Source organism: Macaca fascicularis, chromosome 16 (genome assembly GCF_037993035.2).
Source record: "Macaca fascicularis isolate 582-1 chromosome 16, T2T-MFA8v1.1".
NCBI lineage: Eukaryota > Metazoa > Chordata > Mammalia > Primates > Cercopithecidae > Macaca > Macaca fascicularis.
Genome location: NC_088390.1, coordinates 69,425,290 through 69,449,903, shown reverse-complemented (window position 1 = coordinate 69,449,903; position 24,614 = coordinate 69,425,290). Strand labels below are relative to the sequence as shown.

General features: G+C 42.1%; 1 long non-coding RNA gene and 1 pseudogene across 1 annotated transcript in view; both read left to right on the top strand.

The window, feature by feature from the left end:
- The first annotated feature begins 283 nt into the window (after positions 1–283).
- Positions 284–24,614, top strand: part of LOC135967736 (uncharacterized) — a 67,713-nt gene continuing 43,382 nt past the window's right edge. Inside the window, exon 1 of the long non-coding RNA XR_010581932.1 lies at positions 284–467. This is a non-coding gene — a long non-coding RNA (uncharacterized lncRNA). The remainder of the gene's footprint in view (positions 468–24,614) is intronic.
- LOC123569466 (multifunctional methyltransferase subunit TRM112-like protein pseudogene) lies at positions 15,298–16,933 on the top strand (annotated as a pseudogene).

The following is a 24,614-nucleotide window of genomic DNA, read 5'->3' as shown; positions in this document are numbered from 1 at the left end:
TTGGTGTCATATTCGGAGCCAGTCTTCCCCCTGCCTTGGACACCGAGGCACTTCGCTGCCCATTTCGCCGTCTCCCCGCTCGCCCCCGCCCCTCTCCCCGGAGCCGAGGCTGTGGAGGCGAACGACCCTGTCACTGAAGGGACCTTTCCTCGCCCTGCTCCCCAGACCCCTTACCTGCCGCTCTGAGGGGCTCTCTGCACCTCCGGGTCAAGCCCCAGTCCTCGGGGTCTCCTGTGAGGACCGCGCCGCCCGCCGGCGCCGCCCGCGATTCCCAGAGCACCTCGCAGCCCTCCGACGCCCCGCGGCGGGTCTGCACCCCGGAACGGCGCGGCGGGGCCTCGCAGCCGGCGAGCGCAGCCCGCGGCGGTGCTCCTGTCAGCGGCGGCTCGGGGGCCAGCTCCAGCCCCTCGGCTCGGCTCGGCGGCGGCGGGCGCCTCGCTCCGCCTAGCGCGCGGCACAGCCGGGAGGTGAGCGCGAGGGGGATGGGAATGGGGGCGGGGCCGCCCGAAGGAGGCGCGGAGGGCGGTGGCGGCGGGAGGGCAGCGCCAGCAGCCCGGGGCCGGGCGCTCGGAGCGCTCGCAGCTTCCCCCGTCGGGCGGGCGGCTCGCGCGAGGCGGCTGTGCCAGCGGGCCCCGCCGGAGCAGCGCGCCCAGCAACCCGCGCCCGGCCGGCCGCTCGCTAGCGCCGCCGCCGCGCTGGGGGCGTCGCACCCTCGGAGGCCGCCCGCAGCCCCGCCCCCTCTGGGCCGGGGTGGGGAGGGGCGCGAGCGCGGAGGGAGCGCGCGTGCGTGGGGGCGCGTGCGTGGTGGAGCGCGCGCGCCCCCGCCCCTTCCACAGCTTGGGGGTGGGGAACGGCTGGAAGAGGGAGTGGGGGCGCAGCCCTCCTCCGCGCGGAGAGACGGGGCCCTGGTTCTGGCGCTCTGGGATGTCCTGGCATTTCTGATATCCCCGGGGGGCTCGGACTTGTGGGTGGCATTTGGAGGGGCAGCGGGGAGGAAGCTCGGTAACTGACAAGGCCCTACATAGTTGGGCTCCGCCCCCAGGGGTGATGTCACTCTCGAGGTGGCTGCTGCTGTCACGTGCGCCCATTTCAGGGCCTGTCCTCCTGCTTTGATGACCGGAACGCTCCCCTAGATCTCCCCCACTTCGGTCACCTCAGGCACACATCACTCGGAGAGTCCTTGAAGCCTACAAGTGTCAGTTATTCTTTCCCAAATTCTCAATGGTAGTTTGTAGACGGCTTCAAAAGGCCACGGTTGGCTGTGGGGAGAATCAGAATGAGAAAGAAAAACAAAACAACAGTGGGGTTGGTGGGGAGACGGAGACGTATTTAGAATAATGGCTGAAAATTCACCAACCACAGCTTACGAGCCTGAGGTAAAGTCGCGGCGCTGCTTCTGTCACTGCCAGGTTGGCTAAGAAGTAACGTGGTTTTAAGAGCTGGTGGCAAGGGCGGGAAAGCCACCACATTAATGCCTCGTCGAACGATGTTAGGTTATATTTCACCCTCCACCTAGATCTTCTTCCCCTCTACTCTTTCCCTCCTGTCATAAAACAGCAAGTCGACTGTGGAAGATGTTTAGAACATAAACATCTTCGCGCGCTGCAAGACGATGCGAAGCAATCACCGTGACCAACTGTGCCTGGCCCGCCTTCCCTTCCATAAACTGAGATGACCTTTCGTGGTCATCCAACTTCTTAATCAGATGCCGTGATCGGAAATAGATGCGCCAAATTACATCAATCAAGGAAGCTCTGTGGAGTTTCCAAGGTAGAGAGGTTTGTTTGATAATGGCGCTTTAATCTATCCCATCCCGTAGCACTTCATCCAGGAGTTTCTTCGATTTTCAAAAATTAGTATTAATTTCAGAACAATACAAGAAATTGGACATGAACATATCCATCCAACAGCTCTTCTTTACAGTGAATGCTTGCAAAGTCAGAGCTAGAGCAGCTTTGAATAGTACAGCTAACATGGCAAGGTGAAGGGCTGACATACGGAATTTTTTGGTGTTAACTCCAGAAAGTTAGATTAATATAACGAAAACCCATCTACCTATGATGTTAGAGACAAGGCAGTGATTACTTACAGGGGAATTGATTGAGAGGAGACAGGAGCGAGCCTTCTGGTTTGCTGGAAATATTCAGTATCTTGATCTAGTTAATGGTTACCCGGGTGTATACATATGCAAAAAGATCTGTGCGCTTCATGTCAGTTTTTTAAAATCACGTACACACAAAGAAGCATTGCAAAGTCATCATCACTGGAGTCGGAAAACCTCGGTTTGAATCTCAGTATCACACAACACTTACCTGCTATGTGACCTTGAACAGGTCTCTGGACCTTCCTTTCTTCATCTGTCTAAAGTGGGTGATATTAGTACTTACTTCACAGATGGATGTAAGGATGAAACGAAATTTTGGAAAATACTTAACACAAAGCCTGTTACACAACAAGGACTCAGGAAACAGGAGCTATTATGTTATCCTTCTTACCCTCGAATTTACCCTATTTAATTCTCCTTCGGTCTTTTTTAATTTATTTTTAAGATTACTTGGTATCTAAGCCTTTCCCTGCGAGTTTCACTGAGACTAATAACATTCCATCTCTGAGAAATAACAAAAGGCAGTCAGGGGTGTAATGTTGGTTTTCAAACTAGTTCAGGTGGCAGTCCCTAGAAATTATGGTGCTCAATGTGGAGCATCATGAAATGCTGATAGACTTAACTCTGCCATATGGAATTGACACAATTTTACAAGCACTAAATCTGGCTATTTTATGGTTATGCAAATCTCCACATATTAAAAAAATGGGGGCTTTTTTTGTTGTTGCTGTTCTTTTTTCTGAGACAGAGTCTCGACCTGTCACCCAGGCTGGAGTGCAGTGGCGCCATCTCAGCTTACTGCAACCTCTGTCTCCTGAGTTCAAGTGATTTTCATGCCTCAGCCTCCTTCCCAAGTAGCTGGGATTATAGGCACACACCATCACCCCTGGCTAATTTTTGTATTTTAGGTACAGATGGGGTTTTACTATGTTGACGAGGCTGGTCTGGAACTCCTGACCTCATGTGATCCACCCAACTTGGCCTCCCAAACTGCTGGGATCACAGGCGTGAGCCACTGTGTCCAGCCAAAAAATGATGTGTTTTTAAGAGATAATATGTCTGTGTTTTTCTCTTTAAATTTATTTGCAACTTTTTTACAAGGTAAGAAGTACCAAAAAATTAATAATAATTCACAAAATGAAAACCTTTAAACCCATTTTTCCTGGAAATTAGAAAAACACCATAATTGTTCAATTTTAGCAACAGAGCTCTTTATTGGATTTACCCACAGTAAGCTCTGATAGCTGTAACCCACATGGTCTCCTGCACTGATAAAGTGAGTAACTCTGACTCACTGTCTTCATCATACTTCCAAAGATCAGTCCCCACTGCTTTTAGCCAACCTTTCCCAAACCCCATTTTCATGTGGGCAGTGTCCAGGAATGAACTCACTGCTTCACTCTTTTGATCATCCACCATCCTTCTATTCTGCCAATTCTCTTCCAGGTAGTTCTACTGTCCAGCCTTATAATTTGCTGCCACACTCTAACTTTGAGGAGGAAACAATATGTCCCTGACAGAGTTGTGGGTGGGGCATAGTAGGGACAGAGAGCAACATTGCAGTGAGAAGTCACCTCTGTTCTCTACTCCTCTCCCTGATTCCCTTTTCTGTCACTGTTACCTGAAATCCTGAGAATGCTAATTTTATTACCTACTAAAAATCCATTCCAGCAAAGATGTTAATTTAGTCTATAACTTAAATTTGGAAACGTAACGTATGCCGTGTAATAAGAACGTGCAAATAATTGTTCATAACATAGCCCATCCTTACTCTGTACCTCCCAACATTTTAGCATCATCTGTATTATTCAAAATGCCCTTTCTTGCCCTTTCACCTCTGCACTATCAACCACCTCTGCATATGGTGTCTTCTCTGGCTACCCCTAAGTCTCTCTAGCTATCTATCTATCTTTTTTTTTTTTTTTTTTTTTTTTGAGACAGGGTCTCACCCCCATCACCCAGGCTGGAGTGCAGTGGCACCATCATGGCTCACTGCAGCCTCTACTTCCCAGACTCAGGTGACCTTTCCACCTGAGCCTCCTGAGTAGCTGAGACCAAAGGTGCACATCACCATGCCCAGCTAATTTTTTATATTGTTATATAGTTGGAGTCTCGCCATGTTGCCCAGGCTGGTCTCGAACTCCTGGGCTCAAGCAATCCACCTGCCTCAGCCTCCCAAAATGCTGGGATTGCAGGTATGAGCCACTGTGCCCAGCCCTCTAAGTCTCTTAAGTAAACCATCAGGTTCACCTTTTTCTACCCTTTTCCCTTAACTCTCTCCCCCTAAATAAAAAGTAATACCATCCACCACTGAGTGATCACCTACTGGCAGCAAATATTTCACCAGCTACTTTATATGCACAACCTCATTTAATCCCCACAACATCCTATCAGATAAGTATTATGTTAATTTTTTAGATGAGGGGGGTCCTGAGAGGTTGAATAACCAGCCCAATTTTACACTCAATGATAGGTAGAGCCACAGACTGAACCTAGACATAAACTTTATTCTCTATCAGTTACCCTGGAGATTGCCATACAAAGTGTAAAGGAGAACAAAGAATACATATTTTTTAAATGTGAGTTGCCAGTTGCTCATGCCTGTAATCCCAGAGTCTCAGAAGACTGAGACAGGAGGATCACTTGAGGCCAGGAGTTGGAGGCCACAGCGAGCTATGATTGCACCACTGCTGTCCAGCCAAGGCAACAGAGTAAGACCCCCACTTAAAAAAAAAAAAAAAAAAAAAAGGAAGCCATGTCACACAATGAAAGGATTTCTAAAAGGTTGATGTAAATGAGACTTTCCTCACTGATTGTTTTTCATAATCTCATTTCTTGTTGATCTGTGATTAATTACTTACCCAAGAGCTTCAACATTTTCCCCACCAACTCTACCTCAGCCTTTTGATGAATATTTGATATTTCTAGATGAACACTTAAAAACATTTCCACATAGAGGAGCTACTACTTAAAAGAAGTTTCTAGTAAATTCCTTTTTTGTAAAATGAAAAATGCATGTAAAATGTGAATAAACAAATGCTCATATATTTTTACATTGACATTTATAAATGTTTGACAAATATTTACACCTACTGTTCGTATATAGCTGTGATAAGTGCCATGGGGCATATAGAATTGATTGGAGGAAAGTCTTGCCTACTTAACTGTCATAATCTATTTGAGAAACAGAATGCTGAAAACATTTAAATATATAATATAGTATATTATAGAATTAAGTCTCAACATGAATAAAACAGCAAGTTCTGTAACAAATTACAAGAAGGAGGGATACAAGTTTGACTGGGATGGTATAGAATTGCTTCTTGAGAAAAGCAGAATAGGAAAAAGAAATGGTTGGAAAGAAGGAAGGAAGGGCCCTGAGAGCTCAACAAAAGTCCAGAGGAGGGAATGAATATGACAACCTCTTAGGTCAAAGAATGGATCTCTTTTGAAGATGAGTTGCTTTCTTAATAAAGACATGAACTCAGCTGCCATTAGGACATGTTCTCTCTCTCATTTCTGACCTTTTTGTATTAGGCTCTGTCTCTTCTCATTCTGCATCTGAGCATTCTCTCTGTTTCTCAGGCTCATGTGTTGTAAAATATATCAGCTAACAGCATTCACAGATTTAGCTGCTAAGGAGAGACTGACTTGATTCTCTGGATATAGAGTACAAAAATTCCAGGAAGGGCTCTGATTGGCCCAGCTTGGATCAAGAGCTCTCTTGCAGCAAATTCCAGGGGTGTACATTATAAATTGTGCAACATGTGTTTAAGTATGAACGCATTTATTTTCTCTGAAGAGGGGATCCATTGGTTCCATTAGATTCTCAAAGGAAGGGATTTGTAATTCAAAAGCAGTAAAGAGCTACTACAAATACCAAATATGCCAAAACCATCTCTCATTTCTTCTCTCCCAAACCAGCCCTTCTGACTCCCCTGCTCTGTCACTGATACCCCAGTCTTCTAGACTGCTAGACTTGTTACCTTGTTGTGTTTTGATACTTCACTGTTCTTTACTCCCTGCATTTAGTTATTCGGTAGATGATGTTAATTTTTCCCATGCAGTGGTTGTTAGAACTATTCTTTTCTGTTTCCACAGGCACAATCCTTGACTATCAGCTGTCATCTTCTTTAGCTCACTAAATAGTAACATCTTCTTAACCAGATTCTTACCAGTTGTCCCTTCCTTCTCAAATCCACCTTATTAGGTGAGTGTTTTAAACTGCCTTTCTGTCATTCTTCTGCTGAAAGACTCCATGGTGTCACCTTTCCTGGGCAGTAAGAAAGACCCCGTGCAGTCTGGTCCAGGCCCATCTTTCTAACCTTTTACCAACTGATGTCTTATCTCCTTACTAGTAAATGCTGTCCTATTCAGCCACACCTGTTGCTCAATGATCTGTTCTTTAAATGTGAAATGTGTCTATTTGTAGTTCACATCAATGTTTGTCTTTATTAAGAAAACAACTCATCCTCAAAAGAGGTCCATTCTTTGACCTAAGAGGTTGGTCCCTTCCCTCTCTTCTCCATCCATTTCTTTTTACTGCTTTGCTTTCCTCAAGAAAGCGAAGTAGAACTCCAGAAGAAGTTCCATACCATCCCAGTGAAAGTTGTATCCCTCCTTCTGTGATTTATTACAGAACTTACTGTTTTACTCATGTTGACACTTAATTCTGTAGTATATTATGTTACATATTATATATTTAAATGTTTTAAGCCTCTTGTTTCTTAAATACATTACAGGTTCTGAGGGATAGTCCAGTCCTTTAATGAGTCTGGAATTCCATACAGGCGGACGCCTAGTTAATTTTTTACACATTCTTACCCAGTTTCTTACTTAATACATTCCTGGTAATATATACAAATGTCGATTATGCAAAAATTAAATGCACTGAATATTATAGAAGCACAGCTTCTTTTCTAGGGAGCTGAAAAATAGTATTCAGTTCCTACTTGCAATTCACCTTTTTTTTTTTTTTGAGACAGAGTTTAACTCTTGTTGTTCAGGCTGGAGTACAGTGGCGCAATCTCGGCTCACTGCAACTTCTGCCTCCTGGGTTCAAGCAATTCTCCTGCCTCACCCTCCTGAGTAGCTAGGATTACAGTGTGCACCACCATGCCCAGCTAATGTTGTATTTTTTTAGTAGAGATGGGGTTTCACCATGTGGGTCAGGCTGGTCTCAATCTCCTGAGCTCAAATGATCCACCCTCCTCGGCCTCCCAAAGTGCTGGGATTACAGGTGTGAGCCACCACGCCTGGCCTAATTCACCTTTAAGATACAATCTTTGATAATGTATTTCCAGCAGGTATTATATGTTCTACTTTTGTCCTAATTGATATCTACCTGACAGGGTAAGTTAAAGTTTCACGGCTTTGTATGTAGCCAATGACTCCTCCTTTGCTCAATTGTATTGTTTCAAAAACCTGTGCTGCTTATTACTAGCATCAGCATTTTTATTTTTCCATTTTTGACTCATAGTTGTAATGGTGAGGAAAATGTAATAAAGTTTCAAATGATTACATAAACATATACCAAAAATAGTGATGCTACTGAAAATAGGCTCTGCTGGGCATGATGGTTCATGCCTGTAATCCTAGCACTTTAGAAAGCAGAGGTGAGAGTATCGCTAGTATCAATAGTTAGAGACCAGCCCAGGCAACATAGTGAGACCCTATCTCTACAAAAAATAAATAATATCCAGGCGTGGTAACACAGGCCCGTAGTCCCAGCTACTCAGGAGGCTGAGGCAGGAGGATCACTTAAGCCAGGAAGTCGAGGCTGCAGTGAGCCATGATCATGTCACTGCACTCCAGCTTGGGCAACAGAGTGAGAGAAAAAAAAAAAGATAAAGAAAAAGAAAAGAAAATAGACTCTTGACTTGTAGGCTGCGCCACTGTACAAGAGCTTAAAATATCCAGTCATCAGCAGATCAGCAGATGCATAAATGTCACAATTCAATGTATAAAAAGTGACTGAGGGATGACATTGTATAATGCAAGAAAGTTTTAGTTGATCTAAAGTTGAAACCTCTTTGCGCTGGTAGCTCACACATTTATTTTTCAAGAGCAATATGTTTTTAAAAATGCCAAAATACAAAGATTATGCCACCGAGCCACCACATATAAGACCTGAATTTTGAGTTGATTCTCCAATAGTTGTATGGGTTTTCATGAACCTGATATATGCCCTCACTCAGAGCACATAAGTAGTTATAAGGTCGTTAATAAATATTACTATATTCCACCTATAGGGAATTCAAAATTCAATAAAAGACTGGGATATCTCCTGGAAGCCAAGGATAAGAGTATGGTGGATCTGTAGACTCAACTGCTGTTAGGAAATGTTCTGTCTCTCACTTCTGACCTTTTTTTTTTTTTTTTTTCTATCAGACTGTCATTCTGTCTCTCTCTTCTCATTCCGCATTTGATTCAGCTACAGGGTAGGGTGGGGTGGGGGGCAGTCAGCAGCAAAGGAGAAAGATTGGCCATTGCAGAGAATGAGCCCACAATCATGGCTTAGTACCACAGCCCATATCAATTAGGCATGAGTAAAAGTAAAGGTAAGCATACAAAGAGTAGTGTAAATTGTTTTATTTCGTATAATGGAATACACTTAAATTTCTTTTTAATCAAATGAGGCTTTAGACAGATGTCAATTTTTTTTAAATAAGACAATTATAGTTGGTTGATGTGAAATGTAGAGAGGTTTTAATTATTTAAAATAATGGTGGGGGCGTGTGCCTATAGTCCCAGCTACTGGGGAGACTGAAGTACGAGAATTGCTTGAACCTGGGAGACAGAGGTTGCAGTGAGCCGAGATTGTACCACTGTGCTCCAGCCTGGGCAACAGAGAGAGACTCTGTCTCAAAAAAAAAAAAAAGGAAAATAAACATAAAAAATGTATAGAAGAGGTGGGGGAAAGAAGGTATAGATTGAAGGTATAGAGGTAGAGGAAATGAAGGTATAGATTGGACCTTATCCCATTCAGCTGAAGCCCAATGAGCTTCAGATTGACTACGTTGAGTCAATCCAGCCTGACACACACCCTAAAAGGAACAAAGGGGAGTAAAGAATCAGAATTCAGGCTGGGCATGGTGGCTTATGCCTGTAACCCCAGCACTTTGGGAGGCCAAGGCAGGTGGATCACGAGGTCAGGAGTTTGAGACCAGCCTGGCCAACATGGTGAAACCCCATCTTTACTAAAAATACAAAAATTAGCTGGGCGTGGTGGCGCGCACCTGTAGTCCCGGCTACTCAGGAGGCTGGGGCAGGATAATCTCTTGAACCTGGGAGGCGGAGGTTGCAGTGAGCCGAGATCGCACCACTGCACTCCAGCCTGGAGACAACAGAGTGAGACTCTGTCTAAAAAAAAAAAAAGAATCAGAATACAATAGAGGAAAAGGGAAAGGGGCATTTTAACATATTGTTACCAATCTAGTAATTGTAATGAAACTTCATTTCATTACCGACTTGGAACTTGTCTATCTGAAAATCTGATCTATCAGGAGCACAGCAAAGAACCAAGAGAATAAAGGAGATGGAAAAAGGTCTCTGGAGAAACGGAGATCACTATGTTCATGCCCTGAAGATCATGCCCATTACTCCTAGACATTCATCAAAGCCCCTTCTCAGAGGCTATTTTTACTTGGATTTGATTTTAGAAAAGTTGGCAATCTGATCTTCAAACCCATAGAAAAGTAAAAGCAATAAACTGGAAGGAGGAGAAACTATCACAGCAGTCATGCAGACAGCAGTGAGAAGAGAAAGCTGGAAAGCTGGATGACTTTTTTTTTTATTTTTATTTTGAGGTGGAATCTTTCTCACACAGGTTGGAGTGCAGTGGCGCTATCTCGGCTCACTGCAACCTCTGTCTCCTGGGTTCAAGCAATTATTATTATTATTTTGAGATGGAGTCTCCCTCTGTCGCCCAGCCTGGAGTGCAGTGGTGCGATCTTGACTCACTGCAACCTCTGCCTCTCAGGTTAAAGCGAGTCTCCAGCCTCAGCCTCTCGAGTAGCCAGGATTACAGGCACCCACCTCCACGCCCAGCTAATTTTGTGTAGTTTTAGTAGAGATGGGGTTTTACCATGTTGGCCAGGCTGGTCTCAAACTCCTGACCTCGTGATTCACCCGACTCAGCCTCCCAAATTGCTGGGATTACAGGCATGAGCCACCACTCCTGGCACTCAAGAAATTCTTGTGCTTCAACCTCCCAAGTAGCCACCACCACGCCCAGCTAATTTTTTTGTATTTTTAGTAGAGATAGTGTTTCACCATATCAGCCAGGCTGGTCTCGAACTTCTTGCCTCAAGTGATACACCAGCATCAGCCTCCCAAGGTGCTGGAATTACAGGCACGAGCCATGACGCCCAGCTGAAAGCTAAATGTCTTTAAGCAAGGTGTAGATGAAAAAAAAAGTGTAAATATTAACTTAATGATCAAAAAACACAGTAATTTAATTCCTTTAGCATAGGGGAAAACAGCCCTACATACCTCTGTAAGCCTTGGGGAAGAAACTTTTAAAACTGATATCTATATTAACCGTGAGTAAACAAGAAGGTTAAATTACATTCAGTATAAAGACACTCCCTGAGTTAGGCAACACTCAACTTTATGTAAATAGTTCCATAAGGCACATAATAAAATTTTAAGATGTGGGAGGTTTCATATCACATTAAGAAATGCAAATAAGTCAAGTATACAAATGAACACTACAAAGTAGGTACATAAGGCCAGAAGTTGCAGATATAAGGAGATAATGGCCCTCTATGGGCAATCTTGCAGAGCTCTGTTCCCACGCAGATTCTCACTGCATTGGCTGGTGTTATGACACTGCTATTTGTGTATTTCCCATTTTATTACTTTCTAATTGTATTTGTCAGGGTTCTCTAAAGGGACAGAACTAATAGGATATACATATATATGAAGGGGAGTTTATTAGGAGAATTAACTCACAGGATCACAAAGTGAAGTCCCACAATAGGCCGTCTGCAAGCAGAGGAGCAAGGAAGCCAGTCTGAGTCCCAAAACCTCTAAAATAGGGAAGCCGACAGTGCAGCCTTCAGTCTGTGGCGGAAGGTCCAAAAGCCCCTGGCAAATCACTGGTGTAAGCCCAAGACTCCAAAAGTTGAAGAACTTGGAATCTGATGTTCAAGGGCAGGAAACATCCAGAACGGGAGAAAGATGAAGTCCAGAAGACTCAGCAAGTCTGCTCTTTACAATTTCTTCTGCCTGCTTTATTCTAGCCACGCTGACAGCTGATTAGATGGTACCCACCTAAATTGAGGGTGGGTCTGCCTCTCCGAGTCCGCTGACTCAAATGTTAATCTTCTTTGGCAACACCCTCACAGACACACCCAGGAAAAATACTTTGCATCCTTCAATCCAATCAAGTTGACATTCAATATTAGCCATCACACTAATTATGTCCCCAAAGTAACTAAGTGATAGGAAGACTACAGGATGAGTCTGTGAATAAGTAAATTGAATAGAAGCAAAATATTTAAAATTTAAACAATTATGTATGAAGATATTTTCAACTTATCATAATTTTGTGTTATCCAAGACCTTTCAGGGAATGTCTATATCGTGCATAAGAAATAACACTTATAGGCCGGGCATGGTGGCTCATGCCTATAATCCCAGCACTTTGGGAGACCTAGGAGGGCAGATCACCTGAGGTCGGGAGTTTGAGACCAGCCTGACCAACATGGAGAAACACCATCTCTACTAAAAATACAAAATTACCTGGGTGTGGTGGTGCGCACCTGTAATCCCAGCTACTTGGGAGGCTAAGGCAGGAGAATCGCTTGAACCTGGGAGGCGGAGGTTGCGGTGAGCCAAGATCACACCATTGCACTCCAGCCTGGGCAACAAGACCAAAACTCCATCTCAAAACAATAAAACACACTTTGGGAGGCTGAGGCAGGTGGATCACGAGGTCAGGAGTTCGAGACCAGCCTGACCAACATGGTGAAACCCCGTCTTTACTAAAATACCAAAATTAGCCGGGCATGGTGGCGTGTGCCTGTAATCCCAGCTACTCAGGAGGCTGAGGCAGTAGAATCGCTTGAACCCGGAAGGCAGAGGTTGCAATGAGCCGAGATCGCACCACTGCACTCCAGCCTAGGTGACAGAAAGAGACTCTGTCTCAAAAAAAAAAAAAAAAAAAAAAAAGAAAAGAAAGAAATACCACTTATAAATTTTAAGAATTCAAAACAGAACAAAGATTTATATAAAAATATGTTTATAACAGTAGCATTTAATGTCTTTAAAATTGGAAACAATCTAGTTAACCAATGTTTAAAAATAGTTCAATAAATTATATTATGTAAATATTTGATAGATGATTATGCAACCATAAGAACTATATTAGTCAGAAAGTTTTTATGGAATAAATTTAAAAGACAAGATATGTGCAGCATAATCTTAACTATGTACAAAATATATAGAAAGAAATATATAGAAAGAAGATGGGACAAAAAGATCCCATTAATAATAGCCACCAAAAAAAATGTTTTAAACCTAGGATCAAACTGTATGTGTGATGCCAACACAAAGCCAAAATATTCACTGGAAGACATTTTTAAAACCTGAGTATATGAAAAGGTGTACCATGGTCCCTGATGGGAAGACTCAATATTGGAAAGATGCCATTTTTACCCAAATATTTGATAAACTCAATGTAATCCCAATCAAAATTACAATAGGATTTTTAATGAAATTAACATGTTAATTTTAAAATGCATCTGGAAGAATAAATACTTAAGAAGAGCTGGGACTTTTTTTTTTTTTTTTTTTTTTGAGACAAAGTCTTGCTTTCTTACCCAGGCTGGAGTACAGTGGTACAATCTTGGCTCACTGCAACCTCTGCCTCCCGGGTTCAAGTGATTCTCCTGCCTCAGCCTCCCAAGTAGCTAGGATTACAGGTGCATGCCACCATGCCCGGCTAATTTTTGTATTTTTAGTAGAGATGGAGTTCACCATGTTGGTCAGGCTGGTCTCGAACTCCTGAGCTCAAGCAATCCGCTGGCCTTGGCCACCCAAAATGCTGGGATTACAGGCATGAGCCACTGCGCCCAGCAGGGACATTTTTTTAAGTACAATGAGGAACCTTAAAAAAAGTAGTTTTCATACTACCAGGTATGAAAACATTTTATACAGGCCACTGGCCCTGGCTAAAAATCAATAATAAATAAACGAACCATATTATACAACAACAGTAATTAGAGTATGGTATTGGCTCACAAACAGAAAAATGATAAATGAAAGAAAATAGATCATCAGCTACTGGCACAAGTGTGTGTGGAAACATTTCAAATAATTGAGAATGGGTGTCAGGACAACTGGTTATGCATTTAAGAAAATAAGATATATCTGGCAACATGACAAAACTCCATCTCTACAAAAAAGGTGCAAAAATTAGCTGGTCATGGGGGTGCACATCTTTAGTCCCAGCTACCCAGGAGGCTGAGGCAGGAGGATCACTTGAGTCCAGGAGGCAGAGGTTGCAGTGAGCCGAGATCGCTCCAGCCTGGGCAACAGAGCAAGACCCTGTCTCAAAAAACAAAAACAAAAACAAAAAAACCAAGAACAAAAAACAAAACAAAACAACAACCTCACACCATTCAAAAATAAATTAACTCCTTCTTCCCGGTGACTGGTATGGACCAAGTTCAGAAGCAGCAAGCAGGGTGAGGCCAATGTGGCTGGGAATGCATAGCTCGAGGCACACAAGAGGCAGACAGCATGGCAGGGACATTTGTTATTTACAAGGGTATTACAATAAAATTAGGAAGTATATTGAGGATGGTGAGAATGAATGAGTTTCTCTGTGTTGGAGAAGGGAGAAGCCTAAACTGAACCTTATGATGCTGGGTTGGAGAAATCAGTGTGTTTTGTATGTCTATTTCCTGGTTTTGATGCTTGTGCTGAGTTTAGGTAAGATAATGCCCTTGTTTTTAGGAAATACACACTGAAGTATTTAGAGTTAAGGGCTTCGTTTCCTCAATTAGTCTCAAATGCATCAGAAAAAATATCTAGTATGTATACAGTGTATAGGTAGGGTGGAGGAGAGAGAAGAGATGAAGCAAATGTAATGAAATGATAACAATTAGGGGATCAAGGTGAAGACGTTATGGGAGTTCATTGTGTCATTCTTGCAACTTTTCTGTAAGTTTGAACTTATTTCAAAATATAAAGTTTGAAAAATAAATTCCAGATGTATCAGAAATCTAAATAATTCTCTTTCTTAGAACCTATGCCCCCAAATACTCTCACGTATACACAAATATATTACATAAGAGTCCTACATTCTTGATCATAAAGAAAAGTTAGATATATAGGAATATGCTTCAATAGGAAATAGCTTGATAAATTGTAAAATGTTTATACCATGGAATGTTGTGTAGGCCTTAAAAAGAGTGGCAGGGCACGGTGGCCCACATCTGTAATCCCAGCACTTTGGGAGGCTGAAGCGGGTGGATCACGAGGTCAGGAGTTTGAAAGCAGCCTGGCCAGTATGGTGAAACTGTGTCTCTACTACAAATACAAAAATTAGCTGGGCTTGGTGGCACATGCCTGTAATCGCAGCTACTCAGGAGACTGAGGCAGGAGAATCGCTTGAACCCTGGAGATGGAGGTTGCAGTGAGCCAAGATCATGCCACTGTTCTCCAGCCTGGGTGATAGAGTGAGACTCTGTCTCAAAAAAAAAAAAAAAAAAAAAAAAAAAAAAAAAAAAAAAGAATAAAGTAGACCAGGCACAGTGGATCACACCTGTAATTTTAACACTTTGGGAGGCTGAGACAGGAGGATCGCTTGAACCCAGGAGTTTGAAACCACCCTGGACAACATAATGAGAGCCCATCTCTACAAGAAATTTTAAAAAATTAGCCAGGCCTGGTGGTGTACACCTGTAGTCCTACCTACTCAGGAGGCTGAAGTGGGAGGATCACTTGAGCCCAGGAGGTTGAGGCTGCAGTGAGCTGTGATTATGCCACAGCATTCCAGCTCTAACCTGGGCAACAGAGCAAGATCCTGTCTCAAATAAATAAATAAACAAACAAACAGAATAAGTAAGATTTATATGTACTGACATGGAAAGATCTTGAAAATATAGTTAAATGCAAAAACAAGTGGACCAATAGAATATGATCCCATTTATGGTTTTTTTTTTAAGTTTAAAAAAAATTGCTATGGGGTAGCATGTGTGTGCACATACATGTGTATCTGTGCTTACAGACACATAGAAAATGGTCTGAAAGAACACACATTAAGAATCTGCTGAGCTCGCGTATGTGGGAGATGGGGCCCCATGGCTTCCCCCTGCGCCTCCAGGCCAGCCAAGTCCGCATCTGCCCTGTGGAGTTCAACCCCCACTTCGTGGGCCTATGATACCCAAGGTGGAGTGGGCGGCGTTCCTGGAGGTGGCTGATAACTTGCGCCTGCTCCAGGTGCCTAAAGGGCCGGTTGAGGGATATGAGGAGAGCAAAGAGTTTCTGAGGACCATGCACCATCTGCTGCTGGAGGTGGAAGTGATGGAGGGCACCTTGCAGGGCCCAGAGTCTGGACATATGTTCCCCATCAGCCACGGGATCCCCAACATGCTGCTGAGTGAAGAGGAAACTAAGAGTTGATTGTGCCAGGCGCCAGTTTTTCTTGTTATGACCATGTGTATTTTTGTTGATGTATGCCGTTTCCGAATTCTGCCATGCATGTCCCCAACCCTTGAGCCAATGACACACCAAACACACAGTGTTCTTGAGCTCAATGGTGTATACATATTTTTCTCATGAAAGGTTCAAAACCAAAAAAAAAAAAAAAAAAAGAACACATATTAAACTGTTAGCAATGGTTAACTCTAGAAAAGGAGAATGGTACTATTCTTTCCAATTTTTCCATAGTGGCCATGTAATCCTTTAATTACCAGTTGAAAAACAGCCTAAGTACAAAAAGGCAGGAATATGTACAATACATTCTCAAAAGATTTCCCCTCAAGTTGATCACAATATTTAGTGTTGGGAATTATCTTTATATACCTGTAAAATTCCTAATCCAGATCCCACATATAGGGAATCGGCCTTCCAATGGACTGTGCCTGGGTACACTTTATCATTCACTTAACAGAGGATTAGGCAGCCTTCTGAGCCACTCCCTACTTGCTGGGCGACAGTCCAGAAGTGAATTCCCTTGCAGCTTTCCAAAAGGAGGTCAAACAAGTCCTCGGGGAGTCTCAATGGAAAGAAGTTGCCAAAGGCTAAATTTGGCATCCAAGTCAGGCCCTGGACTGGGATAAACTTGTGCCAGCACTTTTCACTTATGCTTTCAAGACCTTGATCAGAATAGGCAGAACTAGACAGCTCTTTCCAAGAGCAGCTTAGCAGCCCAAACTAGAAAAACTTCCCAAGCTAGAGTTTTGGGGTGAACCTGAAACTGTAAAATTCTTTCTCTACCTCCTTGACTTCTACCATCTCTTATTTGAAGGGATAATTCTTGCCAACCTGATCAGAGCCCCATTTTAGCCCTATTCAAGACAGAAAAGGAAGGCTGGTATAGTTTTATTTTTCTCCCCCTACCACCTACTCCCCAGCTTTTTAGGTGTAACTGACCAGTTTTGCATTTAATTTGTCTTGTTTGGTCTTGTCTTTTCATACAATATTTTACTGAATGGTAATTCACAAACCATAAGAATAATCATTTAAAGTATATAATTCAGTGATTTTTAGAATATTCACAGAGCTGTGTAACTGCTGCCACAATAGATTTTAGAGCATTTTCATCACCCCAAAAAGAAACGTTTTGCGCATTAATGGTCACTTCCCATTTCTGCCTCCTAGCCCTAGGCAACTACTAATGTACATTCTATCTCTATAGCTTTGCCTATCTGGACATTTAATATCAGTAAAATGATTCAATATGTGGTCTTTTGTGTGTGGCTTCTTTCACCGAGCATAATGTTCTTGAGTTTCCTCTGCGATGTAACATGTGTCAGTACTCCATTCCTTTTTGTGGCTGTATAATATTCCATTGTATATCTATATCACATTTTATTTATTCATTTATCAGTTGACCAACAGTTGAGTTGTTTCCACTTTTGGGCTATTACGAATAATGCTGCTATGAACATTTACATCCAACTTTTTGTGTGGACATACATTTTCTGTTCTCTTGGGTATATACTTAGAATTGCTGGGACATATGGTAACTGTATTTAACTTTTTGAGGGACTGCCAAGTTGTTTTCCAAAGCAGCTGCACAAGTCTGCATTCCCATCAGCAATGTATGACACTTCCAATTTCTCCACATCCTCGCCAACACTTGATGTTCTCTGTCCTTTTGATTATAGCTCTCCTATCGGGTATAAAGTAGTATTTCTTTGTGGTTTTGATTCGCATTTCCCAAATGATGTTGAACATATTTTCTTTCAATCTCTGGTAAATAAGAGAACGTATTTTCATGTGCTTATTGACCATTTGTATGTTTTCTATTTTTTGTTCTAAGTGACTGTTTTCTTAATTTTGTTTTCAGATTTTTCATCACTAGTGCATAGAAATACAATTGCTTTTGTACACTAATTTTGTATCTTCCAACCTTGCTGAACCTGTTAGCTCAATAGTTGTTTTTGTTTTGTTTTTGAGGCTAATCATCTTGATGAAAAATGTTGCTGAGCCAGGATGAGCCCTCAGCTGCCGTGTCCTACCAGATCTGCTTTTCCCTACTCATTACCCGCTTTCTGTTATCTCTAGGAGGGAAGGCTTAGTGCATTTCTTTTGAAACTTTGCCTGCCCCTGACCTGCCTTTCTCCAATCTGTGTCAGGTGTTTCTTTGGCTACTAATCCTATGTAACTAAAGTTTTTGCCACCACTTACCATAATACAGAAACTGCTAATACCATTTGCTAGGGAACAAAGACTGCAATAAATTCCTCATCTGCCGCATCTTCATAAATATCATTTCATGCATCTGTTCATTTACTGCCATAAAAACCGAGGGTTTATGTGGTCTGGTGTTGGTGTCACTGCACCACCAATATGATGTTTATCATTATTGTCAACAAGTGCTATCTTAGTTCATTCAGACTGCTATAACAAAATACTCTAAACTGGGTAGATTATAAATAGCAGAAATTTATTTCTCATTATTCTAGAGGCTGGGAAGTCCAAAATTAAGGTGCCAGCAGATTCTATGTCTGATGAGGGCTTGTTGTCTGGTTCCAGGATGGAAACTTCTTGCTGTGTTTTCACATGGTAGAAGAGGTGAGGGTTCTCTCTAGTCTTTTGTAAGGGCAAGAATTCCATTCACAAGGGCTCTGCCCTCATGACCTAATCACCTTCCAAAGTCCCCACCTCCTGATACTCTCACCTTGGGGATTAGGATTTCAACACAGGAATTTTTGGGGAACACAAACATTCAGACCATAGCAAGCCACAAAGAGGGGTGATCCCAAAGAGGATTCCACCTCTTCAGACCAAGGAGTAACCACAGACGCAAATATTCCATACTGGCAGAAGAAAGTGAACCAGGGGTAATCTGGAAATATGCCATCAAGCTACCCTCCACTAAGCCAAAGATGAATTGCGTAGTAATTGCTACTATAAAACATAGTATTTTAAATTGCCATCTAAATAAAGTATGACGCAGCCATCAAAAAGAATAAGGGGGCCGGGTGCAGTGGCTCACGCCTGTAATCCCAGCACTTTGGGAGGCCAAGGTGGGCAGATCACTTGAGGTCAGAAGTTCGAGACCAGCCTGGCTAACATGGTGAAACTCCATCTCTACTAAAAATACAAAAAAAAAAAAAAAAGCCAGGTGTCGTGGCGTACTCCTGTAATCCCAGCTACATGGCAGGCTGAGGCACGAGAATAGCTTGAACCTGGGAGGCAGAGACTGTAGTGAGCCGAGGTCGTGCCAGTGCACTCTAGCCTGGGCGACAGAGCAAGACTCGAGAAGGAGAAGGAGAAGAAGACGCTTTATATAAAACAATTTTCAAGATACACTATTTTGTAAAAAAGAAAATTATAGAAGTCTATGTTGTATCAGTTTTCTACTGCTACTATAGAAAATTAACACAAACTTAGTGGCTTAAAACTACACAAATTTATTACCTTATAATTCTGTAGGTCAGAATCTAGTACGACTCTCACTGGGCTAAAAATCAAGGTGTCAGTAGGACTGTGTTCCTTTCTGGAGGCTTCCTTGTTCATTCAGATGCTGGCATGCTTCAGTTCCATGCGGCTGTAGGATTGAGGCCTCAGTTCTCTTGAGAGCTTTCAGCTTGGTGGAGGTGAAAGGTTTGAGGGCTTCTCTCTTAGCTCCCAGAGGCCTCTCTCTGGTCCTTGGATACAGTCTCCCCTATTTCAAAACTAACAACCAGGCATCCGATCCTTTTACACCGCCATCTCTCTAACTCTTCTTCTGTTGTCACAGCTGGGACTTTTAAGGACTCATGTGATTAGACTTGACCCATCCAGAAAATCCTGGCAAGGAAATAGGGGAGACTGCAGAGTGACAGTTAATGGGTAAGGGATTTCTTTTTTGGGTGACAAAACATTTTGGAATTAGATAGTGGTGATGGTTGTATAACTGAATATACCAAAAGCCACTGAATATACTAAAATAGTGGATTTTATGGTATGTTAATTATATCTCAATTTTTAAAAGTATTAAAAACTATTTGCAGCCGGGCGCAGCAGCTCACGCCTATAATTCCAGCACTTTGGGAGGCCGAGGCGGGCAGATCACTTGAAGTCACGAGTTCGAGACCAGCCTGGCCAACATGGTGAAAACCTGTCTCTACTAAAATACATGAATTAGTTGGGCATGGTGGTGCATGCCTGTAGTCCCAGCTACTTGGGAGGCTGAGGCAGGAGGAGGCAGAGGTTGCAGTGAGCTGAGGTTGCACCTCTGCTCTCCAGCCTGGCTGACAGAGCATGACTGTCTCAAAGAAACAGAACAGAAAACAAAAAACATTTGCATATATTTATTTTAGAGACAGGGTTTCACTCTGTCACCCAAGCTGGAGTGCAGTAGGGTGCAATCATAGTTCACTGCCGCCTCAAACTCCTGGGCTTAAGCAATCCTCCCACCTCAGCCTCCAAGTAGCTGGGACTACAGGCATGCACCATCATGCCTGGCTAATTTTTGTTTTAGAGTCAGTCTTGCTATGTTGCCCAGGCTTGTCTTGAACTCTTAGCTTCAAGCGATCCTCCTGCCTCAGCCTCCCAAAGTCCTGGGATTACAAACATGAGCCACTGCACCTGACTGAAAACTGTTTTTAAAAGTGTAAGCTGATCTATTAAGTTCAAATATAATGTCATCATTTCATTTGAGTTCAACAATTTTTAATTGGCATTGTAGATGCTGAGATACAAAGACGAAAAGACTTTGTCTCTGCCTTTCAAGAGCCCAAAGTCTGAAAGTGGGGAGAATCACATGAACAGTTCATTTTAATTAAACTTTGTTAGGACTTAAAGAGAGGTGTTCTTTGGGACCACAAGGGTCATACTAGGTAGACTGGGCTTTATTTTAAAAGCAGTCGGCCAGGCCTGGTGGCTCATGCCTATAATGCCAGCACTTTGGGAGGCCGAGGTGGGTGAATCATTTGAGGTCAAGAGTTCGAGACCAGTCTGGCCAATATGGTGAAACCCTGTCTCTACTAAAAATACAAAAATTAGCCGCATGTGGTGGTACATGCCTATAATCTCAGCTACTCGGGAGGCTGAGGCAGGAGAATTGCTTGAATCTGGGAGGTGGAGGTTGCTGTGAGCCGAGATCACGCCACTACACTCTAGCCTGGGTGACAGAGCGAGACTCTGTCTCAAAAACAAAAACAAAAGCAAAAACAAAACAAAACAAAACAAAACAGCAGTCTCTATTGGGAACCATGGAAGGTTTTTAAACTGGGGATTGACATGATTAGTTTGTGTTTTAGACATATCATCCTGGAAGCTGTTTAGAAGACTGATGTGAAGGCAGCAGGGCTAGTATCAGAGAGACCAGTGAGGAGACAATTGTAGTAGTTTGGGTGATAAATGATGGAAGCTTGAATGAAAAGCAGTGGCGATAAGAATGGAGAAGAGGAGGTCAGATTCAATAAATATTTGATAGATAAAATTCCGTAGGACTTAGTGTGATGAGGAATGAGGAAGCTGGAGAAGTCTAGGATGGCTCACAGATTTCTAGTTTGGATCACTGGGTGGATGGTGGTGCCATTAACTGAGAAAAGGAATATGGGAAGAGGTTTGCAAGCTGAAATAAAGAGGTAGTTTTGGATAATACTTAGGTTTAAGGTACCTGGAAAAGGATGGAGAGGTTGTGCCCAGCATTCAATGTAACTTTGATCAAGCTACTTAACCTCTCTCTGCCGCAGTTTCCTGATTTATAAAATGGCAGCATTGTAACAAGGGCTAACAATAATAAATATATTCAGCCTGGCACGGTGGCTCACGCCTGTAATCCCAGCACTTTGGGAGGCCAAGGCAGGTGGATCATGAGGTTAGGAGTTCAAGACCAGCCTGCCCAATATGGTGAAACCCCATCTCTACTAAAAATACAAAAATCATCTGGGCATGGTGGCATGCACCTGTAGTCCCAGCTACTTGGGAGGCAGAGGCAGGAGAATTGCTTGAACCTGGGAGTCGGGGATTGCAGTGAGCCAAGATCGTGCCACTGTACTCCAGCCTACGCAACAGAGCAAGACTCCATCTCAAAAAAAATTTTTTTAATAAATAAATATTCATATTTATATGTGTAAATTTTTCCCCAAATTCAGGATTCAGGATTTTTCACCTAATCTACTTTGGGGAAGTTGCAAACTATATTAACTGTTTGTTAAATATGTATCTAGCTCTCTATAAGAAGACTTGCGCAGTGGTATTGGAGGTGTATTTAAATTTATAAGTGCAGTTTGATGTAAACCAACTCAATGAAAACATAGAAGTAAAAGAAAGATCAGATAGAGAGTGATAATCTGCTGCCACAAAAGACTCAGTATAAGATTATTTCAGTTAGACATTCCTCCTGGTGAATATAAACCAATTTGCTTTGGAGAAATTAGACTTAATAAATTTCAAAAATAATGATAGCTAGCTTTTATTTTTTGCATACTGCATCCTAATTAATATTTTTTTATCATCACAACAATTTTATTGTGGTAGATACTATTAGCCTTCTTATTTTAGGCTAATAGTATCTACCACAGTAAAGAAACAGAGGCTAAGAGAGGTTAAGTAGCATAACCAAAACCATGAATCAGGTAAGTAATAAGCCAGGACTCAAACAAACCCAGTCCTCTCTGACTACAACCAAGAGCTGTTGTTATATATAGAGCCATGTACTCTGATTGTATATAAAGCTGTGGTTAAATCAATTTAATGATCAAAATAATCATCTGGTCTGATTTATGTGGAAATTATTGACCCTTCACTATTGCTTTCATATCCCTCTTCCTCTTTAGCATTCTCAGTTAATTTCTAGGTTCTCTTTGTAATCTGCACGTGAGGTCCCATTATTTCCCTGTCCATCTTCCCTTCCTCTCATTATATTGCTCTATTCAGCACACAAATTGGACATGTTCGGTAAACAAGGAAAGTCTTGGCTTAAAATGGCAAAATTTGTGGTATCTGCAGAGCTTTCTTCAAACCCATTCCTGACCTGTGCTCGTGGAGCCAGGACTGCTGAAATTACTGTTGCTCAGCCCAGTAACCCATGAATACAGAAACCTTATGGAGGAAAGCAAATGTACATTCATGATGAGATGGGTTGGTGGTGCCGGAGGAATTTGCTGAGTGGGAATGAAGATGTGAAAAGTTGTTTGTTCTTCATAAGAAAGCATGGCTGTGCTTCTCCCAGGAAATGGAAAGGACGCTGGCCGAGCACAGGCACTTCTAGCACTGGAGCAGTCAAGTACATAGAAGAATGAGCACAGCAGGATTCTTCATAAGATAGGGCTATGTTTGAATGAGGGCAATTCTGGACTCCTCAGACCCATGTAGGCTATCTAGGCCAGGGACTGTCCCTGCTCATGGTTATTTGCCTGAATAGTGACCAAAAGTTTTGAGAAGAACCTTGCCGAAGGACAGAACTTTAAATTAATTTAACATGCAGTGTTTTTTGAATGGTTGGACTGTATTTATCTTTTCATGGTGGCAAGGCACCTCAATAATCAGGATGCATTGTGTTCAGGATCTAATTTCCCAAATGTCAGCATGCAATACATTTCAAAAGTAATTCACTTTGCAATGTATTTTTCCCATTATACTCATATGGCAGAAATTATTGCAAATAATAGCCTAGGAAGTTGTGATCGTCATTATATCAGCTAAGGGGACTGACTGGGCTGTTGACAGTGAAGGTTATTTCTACTGAAAAGAGAAAGAGAATTCCACACTAGTTCAAAAATAAACATATTTGATGTCTTCTATCAACTGCTCCTCCACCTCTCGCTAGCTTCATACATTCCCTTGATTCCTCAAGCCTGTCTATTTATAGATGCCTGAATGCATAATAACTTACTATTTTGCCTCCGTGTATTGCATGTAATTCTCTCTGCTTAGAAAAATCTATGCCCCTTCTTTTCTGTATATTTCCATCTAATCTTTAAAGCCAAAATTTACCTTTTTTCAGATGCCTTCCTTAATAAACACATTCCAAGTGTAATCATTTTTTCTTTTTCTTTTCCTTGTGTATTGCAGCTTTAGTCTACACTACACCATATTTTCTTGACATTACTAAAATGTTTCTTTGGATTTTACCTCAAGTTAGTTTAGGGGTATGTGTTTTAGCCTCCAATTAGATTTTTTTCTCTGGAAAGCTCAAGGGCTGTGTCTTTTATTTCTTTAACATCCAGAATAGTACAATGACTCACATCAGAATGAAATAAATGACACACCTGTGATATACTCTCACCAGCTTTACACATTTGACAAGAATACCAAGAAAGATTATATTAAAGAGGCATCAAATCAATTTCAAAAGGTTAAAGGTGAAATATGAACATCCAATCTGTCCTTCATGGATTTTTCATCCAAGACCTTATTAAAGCTATTTTTGTTTATATTTATATTAGTTTCCTTTATCAAATCTCAGAATAACAATGAACAAATTGATGGAAGATTCTGTCTTAGAAAACAACAAGGTCAGTCACTCATTACCAATTTATTCTTCAACAAATTTAATTATCCCACAAACATTTATTGAGCATATACTACATAGATAGGACTATAGCAGACATAGAAAAGACATTAAATATACAATCTATTTGAGAAACCAAGACACACAATATGAAATAAAAACAAAAAGAGAAGAAAAACTTAAAGTTCTAAATAAGTGACCCAGACAACATGGTGCTGAGTTAGAGAGGTGGGAGAGGAGATGTAAACAAAAGAGTGGTCAGTGAATACTTCCTGAAGGTATAATGTTATAACTTGGCCTCAAATGATGGGCAAGAGAAAGGCTGAAAGTACAGAGAGAAGAATGTACATGCTGTGCTTGAGCAATGGTGGGTGTTTAATT